The sequence below is a fragment of the Dysidea avara genome, chromosome 3 (assembly GCF_963678975.1).
Source record: "Dysidea avara chromosome 3, odDysAvar1.4, whole genome shotgun sequence".
Lineage (NCBI taxonomy): Eukaryota > Metazoa > Porifera > Demospongiae > Dictyoceratida > Dysideidae > Dysidea > Dysidea avara.
Genome location: NC_089274.1, coordinates 35,451,666 through 35,461,125, shown reverse-complemented (window position 1 = coordinate 35,461,125; position 9,460 = coordinate 35,451,666). Strand labels below are relative to the sequence as shown.

The 9,460-nt window shown below is 39.3% G+C and overlaps 1 long non-coding RNA gene across 1 annotated transcript; it reads left to right on the top strand.

Annotated features, from left to right (window-relative positions):
* The first annotated feature begins 1,205 nt into the window (after positions 1-1,205).
* Positions 1,206-5,537, top strand: LOC136250866 (uncharacterized). Its single transcript, XR_010698786.1, has 5 exons — positions 1,206-1,469; positions 3,205-3,301; positions 5,168-5,249; positions 5,305-5,359; positions 5,408-5,537. It is a non-coding gene; the product is annotated as an uncharacterized lncRNA (long non-coding RNA).
* Positions 5,538-9,460: the final 3,923 nt, after the last annotated feature.

Below are 9,460 nucleotides of genomic sequence, written 5' to 3'. Positions count from 1 at the left end.
TGTCAATTCCCCTGTACATCATTGTTGTTTACACTGTAAAGTTTTAAATAAATAAATAAATAAAGTGCAAAGTTATTAGAAAAACATGGGAACTGAGGTAAAAATATTGAGCATAATTTGAGCATAATAGGTAAATATTGAGCATTAATTTAAGCATAATAGATAAATTTTTGAGCAGTGCAGCATAGCATAATAGGTAAAAATAATGAGCATAATCGGCGGGTCTCTACCGGGGTGCCAAGGGGAGAGAGCTGGAGTATTTTGTCCTGGGTCCACAGGCTGTGGATGGGGGGGATGGAGGGGGAGAGAAGAATGAAAGATACTTTTAAGCATTCAACATCAGATCCTTTTCAGCCATTTTATTGACAGCTTCTGGGGAGCGGCCGGACCCCAATGAAATTTTACTCTATTATAAAACCATACTACAACATCCATGCTGTGTACCTTCTTTTCTGTATGCCAGTTTCAGAATAATTACCACTACAATATTATGGTGAACCATTGATCATGAATTGCCTACTAACTACTTATGTAAATTTTCCATTTATACAAACTGCCATGGTTGTAATCTGTTTCTAGATACTAGTACTGGTTGACTGGATTTACATTAGAGTGTGATGGACAATTAAAATCAACCCCAAATGCATGCATCTACATTGCATTAGCACATTTCTGAGAGGGCATGCCCCAAGACCCTTTATAGCATGCTGAGTGCACATGCTAGTATACTACTGGCCATGGACTACTTATATCTAGCTTCTTGCAGCTTCATGCATATATTGCTTTAATTATTTACAAACAATTATAGGCCCCCCACTTGTCTGTCCCCAGAGGCCCAGACCAACAGATACTTCAGATAGGCTAGAATTTCCAGCTTAGGATAGAAATCAGAGTAGTGTAAGGACAAAAGTAAAAGTACACCAGCTTACCATAAATTAAAGTTTGAAAGAGTCAGACTGATTCTATTATAAGAAAGATGCCATTTTATCGGTCAGCAGCAACATTTCGTCACTCTGACATTCTATATCTAGGGGAATTACATTTGTTAGATGAGTGTAACAATCAGAGTACTACCAACGGTCCGTGTACTTTCGGGCCATTCTAATGTATAATAATCAAAACGGAAAAGAATAAACGCTTGGCGCGCGCAGCGCGCCAAGCGTTTATTCTTTCCCGTTTTGGTTTTTGTACATTGGAATTGGTGAATTCCAATTGTCGAAATGCAGTTTGATTGATTTTGCCAGAGGAGTGAATCGATCCTAACTGGATAGAATGAACAAAGGGTGCACAATGGAACGTTTAACTGCTGACCTGGTTTGTTGCCACGTCGAGCAAGTTCTTACCCGTCAGCAGTAAATATTAAAAATTTTCGCGGATTACTATCGCACGTGACAGTGTGTAGGCCTGGCCACCTGGCTCGATTCGCTAGGAGCTCAAGTGATCAGCACGCACAGGTGAATGGATTGAAAGTAAGTAGCAAAAGTAAACAAGTTGAGATAACTGTTATAAATAATAAATAAATACTAGACTACTTTCTCTAAATAAAACGCACCGCTTGTGTAGTGTATGGTGTAGATCTTGTGTGGCTGGATCACTATACTACCTGTAATGAGATTTCCAGTGATATTAGCTTACCAGCTTTTTCTTACAACGTGGGCTAGATTTGTAGTAAGAGGAGCATTTAAATTGATGTAAACTCTCCCGCCACTGAGTGTGGCACTCTACAAGGGATCAGACTATCATTTACTTGTCACAGAGGTGTTACTCCAATATGTGATGTAATCTTTTGTCCTCAGTCAAAAAAAAAAGGGAGACAAACAAGGGATTTCCAGTTTGTCAAAGGCCAAGCGCCATTTCTAAATTGTTACATGACGCAATGTACAGCTGGATTATACAATACCTTATTCCCCCCCAGTCATAAATTTATGAGTTTTGATAGGCTCTGTTCACCATGCTACAGTACTACACAATACCCTTTATCCCTGGCCAAATTCTATCATTGTTAGTATTCAATCATTTATACCAGAGATTGGCAATGTGGTGTGACATATTTTCATACGTGTCAGTGATGTCCAGTTGTTGGTGTTGATGTGTTTGTCTGAGCAACAAAGTTCACTCGCACTGCTCCAGTACAGTCTACCTGAGGATCACGTGCTGTGGATGTACTGTACGGCTACTCAGGGGCACCAAACACCCCCTCAAACATATGTAGTTTGTTCAGCAGACATGGGGCCAATTACATGAGTACTTATACTCAAGTACACTTAATTACAGATTTGAAAGTACTTGTACTGTACTTTACTTAAATGCTTTCTTAGTTCCCCAATGTACTTGTATTATACTCAAGTGCTTTACTAAGTACTTGTATGTACTTGAGTACTTAAAGTACTTTTAAGTACTTGTACGGGGTGTAAGTACTGCAAACATTGTACATAGTTTGTACGCTATCTTGTAGCCACGATTAATGATGTCATAGCATTCTGGCAAACAAAAGCAATGCTGTTGATTAAGTCAGTGCATTTTACAAGTTTAAGAGAGAGAATGGTTGACAAAAACCTGGAAGTACCAACCCCCCTAGGCACGCTTACATACTACAATACACTGAATACAGTATATATTTTGTTATTGCAAAACTTTAATGTATTTGTAGTTTGCTTAAGTACTTCCAGCATGTACTTGTACTTAAGTACTCTTTTGATTGCCGCTGGAGTACTTGTACTTGGAAAATTCAAAAGTACTTGTACTTTACTTAAGTACTCTTAAATGTACTTGACCCCATGTCTGGTTTGTTGTCACTTCATGGCATCTGTAACTTTACTACAGGTTTTATAGAGTGCTCTCACTGGCTGTTTGTACAATAAAATAGTTTGCTTACATGGGTGGAAGTATACCGTGACATGTTCTCATGTGTCAGTGATTTCCAGTTGATGTTGTTGTGGTTGCTCAAGCTATGTTTAATTTGGGACATTGGAAAAGCAGCCCACTCATGTAAATGCAGGGCCCGAAATTGTGTTTTGGAAGTGATCTGACAGGTCCTGCTATTTGGTAGGACATACTAAATAGTACTGTACAAAAATTTCCTAAAGGTGTTCAGGCGTTGGCCAGAAATGGTCAGAAAATGAGCGGCCTAGTAGGAATTTCTTGTCACACCCCTAGACCCCTACTAAAGCAGTACTAACATGTTGACATGTATTCCTTATACAGAATCAGACATTACCTGAAGATTACATGTAGAGTTTGATCACATGAGATCGTGAGGACCTGTAGTGGGCTCTACAGATCACAGAGGAACATCACTTTGGTAAGGAATCACTTAGTTATTTGGGTACACATGTAGTCTGAATGGTAGCTGTAAATGTACATAAATGTGCATGTGGTATCTTAAACCTTAGCATCCCATGATCTGATTGTAGCTTCTTTGGGTTGCAATACATTTAGCCTCCTCGCAGGCCCCTTGTGTAATAGCAATTCCAATTATATCATTTGTAAAATGTTTCTTTCTGACACTGTAGTATGTTTTCATTCTTCTACATACCATACCCACACACGCACACGCACTTGAACCACCTGCTCACCGGCTATATTTATAAGGATATTGCTGATCCCAACTGCCCATGTTTCATGCGACAAGTGATATTCAGGTAAAATTTTGGGTGCAACACCTTCACTCAGCGGTCATATTTAGTACAGCCTCTTGTAGGGTGCCAGTCCTGACATCCAGGAGAATTTGCAGTCACTAAATCATAGCACCTGAGTATAGTGTGCAGGTGACCCAGTCAACTAGGTAGGAGGCATATATACATAACTGTGTGCCGTATTTATTTGTATAGACGCCTTTACTTTTAGCAAGAGTATATAATGGGGAGGGAGAGTGTCAAACTGAACTATAAGCTCTGTGAAAATGAGCCCATAAAGTATCCCGTATACCTTTGTTTCTTCTCGTAAACCTGACTGCTGTATATTGCTGAGCTTAGCACCTTATAAGTTTTAACAGATGATCTGGATGGAATGGCAATGGCAGAAATTCCAACTAGACTTGCCACTTTTGCTAGTAGAACTGTTGAGGCAGAAAATGGCGACCATGATGAAATCTTGAATGACATTTTGTATGAAATCATGATCTTTAGAGCCTATGGTAGACTATAATATTGGGTCTATGATGAAGTTTTGACCACAATGAAACCTCGATGTTTGCTTTCCAGGTCTCATTTTTCACAGCATATAGTGCAGTTTGATACTCTCCCTCCTCTTATGTACTCTTGCTTGTAGTAAGCTTTGTTTTACAAATTAAGCTATTGTAATCTCGTACCACCCTTTATATTAAAGTAGTGCACCCTGGCCTCCATTTAGGATCCAGCGTTTATATTTAAGCCTGGCTTTAATATGGTATGCAATTCTCTTGGCTATTGTGGTGGGTATGACACTGTAAGCACTTTCTTCTCTCAGATTTTGTGGTACTTGTATGCTGCTGAAAGAAAGTGTTGGATATGGAAAAGTAATGCATCAATATGGTTCCCTCTACAAAGAAGGAAGACAACCAGTCTGATTGAAGATAAAGGGAAAGGCAAGGCTCAGAAGGCACACACTTGTCGGAACCCCAAAAGGCACATCCTCTGGTGAGCTTGGTATTGTGGCATGAAATAATGGCTGTGCGCTGCTTCATTTGGTCTCTAGCCTTACGACTGTGGTCAGACAGAGCAAAATTCAATTTAGACAATCAACAAAAGGTCTATATCCAACCACCTGTGAATGTTCTCTTATTTTTAATGCTGTATTTCATGTTAAAAGGATTATATAGTGCTATTCCATAAAGGTAATTTTCATTGCGTATCATGTCTCTAGGATGATTTTTAAAAGGCAACATTTTGGATGACGCACGTGACTTTTGGGGCGATCCCTACTTAAGCAGCACTACCTGTTTGATAATGACTGTAAAAATGTTTTGCCAGGGAGAAATCCTTGGGTCCTTGAAAGCTATTGTAATGCATTACTGTTATTACTGGGATGCAAAAGTACTCACCATCAGTTGTGTTGGGGGCGGTAGACACCAGGCCACACAAGTCATAGTCTTTATCATCCCTCATGTTATGTACTGTATATTTTCTTATTGGTATGGTGTAGTATTTGATGGTATATAATGCATTGGTGACTGTATATATCAACACAGGTGTTATCGTGTTCCCGACCCGCCGTGTGTCAATCATGTGTGACCATGGTTAAGTTGACATTAGAGATTACGTAGTGTTCAGGTGTGTGTGTTTTCATACAGTGTGTAATATTAACAGTCACTGCATACTATTGCAGGCAAGTTGCAGTTATGCATTCTGTTAGATGTTGAGATATAGACAATTCCATCAAGGTTAGCAATCATTTAATTCTGGTCATGTGATCTTGTCAACCTCCACAGGTAACAGATACAGTTGGCACATTTTCTAGTCGGACAGGAGTTTGCGATGCTACTATTACTGTGTAACAAATACCTAAACTTATGCAACTATTATAATGTCATTTAGTATGTAACTAAAACTACTTTACAATAGCCAAACTACATAATAGAGAAGAAACTAGTGTCTTCACACTACAAGGCCCACAGTACCTTAAAATCATTTTAGCATTGCTCATCCATAGAGAAATGGAAAAGTGTTGCAGTATTACATTCTTTCTAGCAAGTTTGGTATAAATTGTGACTGGGCCTGTGAAAATAGGGCGTGTGGGCACAAACTACACACTGTCACTTTACAGTTCATAACTCAGTATTGGATCAGAATATTTGCATTCTGTAACTTGCATAATAAAGCCAATTAAATGCTAACTAACATCTAAAAAGTGCATTACCATAGCACAATGGTAAAGTTATGAGTGATGAAAGTTTGAAAAAGTAGGCAAAAATCATGTGCCCACATGCCCTATTTTTGCAGGCCCAGTCACAATTACTTCTTTTACTGAGCAGTCAACCCTGCTAGTGTGCTCAGCTTCTATGCAAACACTCAATTATAACATTATAATAGCACAAATTTAGTCTTGTCAAAAGTAAGTCAGTATTGATGACGACCAATGAGGCTGCATTGCAGGAATGGAGTCAATCTAAAGGAGTGTAAAATGTTACCAAACAGGCTCTATTTGCTATGAATGGAGCATAATCACACACAGCTTAGGTGTGTTAACCATTCACTTTATTTTATTGTCCTGAAAATGGCAGTGGTTACTGTGATGTACTTCAGAACCTTGCTCAGAGTTACTCCAGTGTGACGTGTGGGACTTAGTAGATGAACTGATGATACTCATGCATCATAGTACTCTGGTGTTGATCACCGAATACAATGTTATTGGTTAGCCAATATATAGGTAGATTGTATTCAACCACCAACTTGCAATGATTTTGAATGATTTATGTCATCTAACCTCAATTCAAATTAAGCCTTACCTCTATACACAAGGAATTTGCCTGCTTTAATTTCTTCATCTTTCATTGACTCTAGCAATATATCAAGACACACGATAGTGTGTCGTGCGGCCCAAGAAGCCGGCGCGCCACACCGTGAGTATATTAACAGGAAGAAAGAAAACGCAATTTTCACACCTATGTAGCTCTGTGATTCCTTATCCGAGTGGAACCAAATTTGCTAGAGACGTGCCGCCCAGTTAGGGGAGTCTACATACCAAATTTGAAGAAAATCGCTCCAGCCATTTCCGAGATACGAGCGAACAAAATTTCGTGTTAATTTCTACGTTTTTTTCTTCTTCATCTTCATTTCGCACACTTCGCAAAATTCGCCATAAAACACGAATGCGTGCTCCGATCGGGCTGAAATTTGGCACACATAAAGGGCTCATTAAGGCGGATCTCCGTACCAACTTTGGTAGGAATCCGATGAACATTCACGGAGTTATGACCGATTATTTGCGTAAAATAAGGTCGAAGGTCTATCACGCCTACAGGGTAAACGCCTTTGAAGAATCAGTTGAAAATTGATATGTAGATGGCGCAACCATCGTAGGAGTACCTTTTTGTGGTTTGAAAGGAATCGGGATAAAGACCATGGAGATATGACACAAAACCCAACCTGTGTCAAAATTACGCGATCGATTTTTATGAATAAAAAAACTATTAGTTTTCGTGTCTACCAGGCAAACCGCTCAGAGCAACGAGCTGAAAATCAGTATGTAGCTGGAATAATCATCATAGAAAGTTCTTGCAGTAGTACAGAAGAATCGGATTGCAAATCACTGAGTTATGATTCGAAAGGCAACTACGTGCAGCAAATGCGAGATCGAGATACTCTAATAGAACAGTCACCCTAATAAAGCATTCAGCTGCATGTATAATTTACTCAGTTATATTACATTGCAAGTTATTGTGTAGGGAATTCAGCTACAAACAAGTCACCCTGTAGTCAGATCAGCTAGAAGAAGGTACCTAATAGAGAGTTCAGCTACAAAGAAGCCATCATGTAGAGAGTTCAGCTCAAATAAATCACCCTGTAGAGAATTCAGCTACAAACAAATTGCCCTGTAGAGAGATCAGCTAGAAGAAGTTACCTTGTAGAGAGTTCAGTTACAAAGAAACAATCATGCAAAGAGTTTAGCTGCAAACAAATCACCCAGTAGAAAGTTCCGCTATGAACAGATCACACTGTAGAGAGTTCAGCTAGAAACAAGTCATCCTGTAGATAGATCAGCTAGAAGAAGTCACTTTGTAGAGAGTTCAGCTACAAAGAAACCACCATGTAAGAGAGTTCAGCTGCAAACAAATTGCCCTGTAGAGAATTCAGCTACAAACAAATCACCTTGTAGAAAGATCAGCTAGAAGAAGTTACCTTGTAGAGAGTTCAGCTACAAAAAAATCACCCTGTAGAGAGTTCAGCTAGAAACAAGTCACCCTGTAGAGAGATCGGTTACAAAGAAACTACCATGTAGAGAGTTCAGCTGCAAACAAATCACCCTGTAGAGGGTTCAGCTACAAACAAGTCACCCTCTAGAGAGTTCAGCTAGAAGAAGTTACATTGTAGAGAGATCAGCTAGAAACAAGTCACCCTGTAGAGAGTTCAGCTAGAAGAAGTTACATTGTAGAGAGTTTAGCTACAAAGAAACTACCATGTACAGAGTTCAACTGCAAACAAATTGCCCTGTAGAGAATTCAGCTACAAACAAATCACCCTGTAGAAAGTTCAGCTAGAAGAAGTTACCTTGTAGAGAGTTCAGCTACAAACAAATCACCCTATAGAGAGTTCATGATCAGCTAGAAACAAGTCACCCTATAGAGAGTTCAACTAGAAGAAGTTACATTGTAGAGAGTTCAGCTACAAAGAAACTACCATGTAGAGAGTTCAGCAGCAAACAAATTGCCCTGTAGAGAATTCAGCTACAGACAAATCAACTTGTAGAAAGATCAGCTAGAAGAAGTTACCTTGTAGAGAGTTTAGCAACAAACAAATCACCCTGTAGAGAGTTCAGCTACAAACAAGTCACCCTGTAGAGAGTTCAGCTAGAAGAAGTTACATTGTAGAGAGTTCAGCTACAAAGAAACTATCATGTAGAGAGTTCAGGTGCAAACAAATTTCCCTGTAGAGACAAACAAGTCACCCTGTAGAAAGATCAGCTAGAAGAAGTTACCTTGTAGAGAGTTCAGCTACAAACAAATCACCCTGTAGAGAGTTCAGCTAGAACAAGTCACCCTGTAGAGAGATCAGCTAGAAACAAGTCACCGGTAGAGAGTTCAGCTAGAAGAAGTTACATTGTAGAGAGTTCATCTACAAAGAAACTACCATTTAGAGAGTTCAGCTGCAAACAAATTGCCCTGTAGAGAATTCAGCTACAGACAAATCACCTTGTAGAAAGATCAGCTAGAAGAAGTTACCTTGTAGAGAGTTCAGCTACAAACAAATCACCCTTTAGAGGGTTCAGCTACAAACAAGTCACCCTGTAGAGAGTTCAGCTAGAAGAAGTTACATTGTAGAGAGATCAGCTAGAAACAAGTCACCCTGTAGAGAGTTCAGCTAGAAGAAGTTACATTATATAGAGTTCATCTACAAAGAAACTACCATGTACAGAGTTCAACTGCAAACAAATTGCCCTGTAGATAATTCAGTTACAAACAAATCACCCTGTAGAAAGTTCAGCTAGAAGAAGTTACCTTGTAGAGAGTTCAGCTACAAACAAATCACCCTGTAGAGAGTTCAGCTAGAAACAAGTCACCCTGTAGAGAGTTCAGCTAGAAGAAGTTACATTGTAGAGAGTTCAGCTACAAAGAAACTACCATGTAGAGAGTTCAACTGCAAACAAATTTCCCTGTAGAGACAAACAAGTCACCCTGTAGAAAGATCAGCTAGAAGAAGTTACCTTGTAGAGAGTTTAGCAACAAACAAATCACCCTGTAGAGGGTTCAGCTACAAACAAGTCACCCTTTAGAGAGTTCAGCTAGAAAAAGTTACATTGTAGAGAGTTCAGCTACAAAGAAACT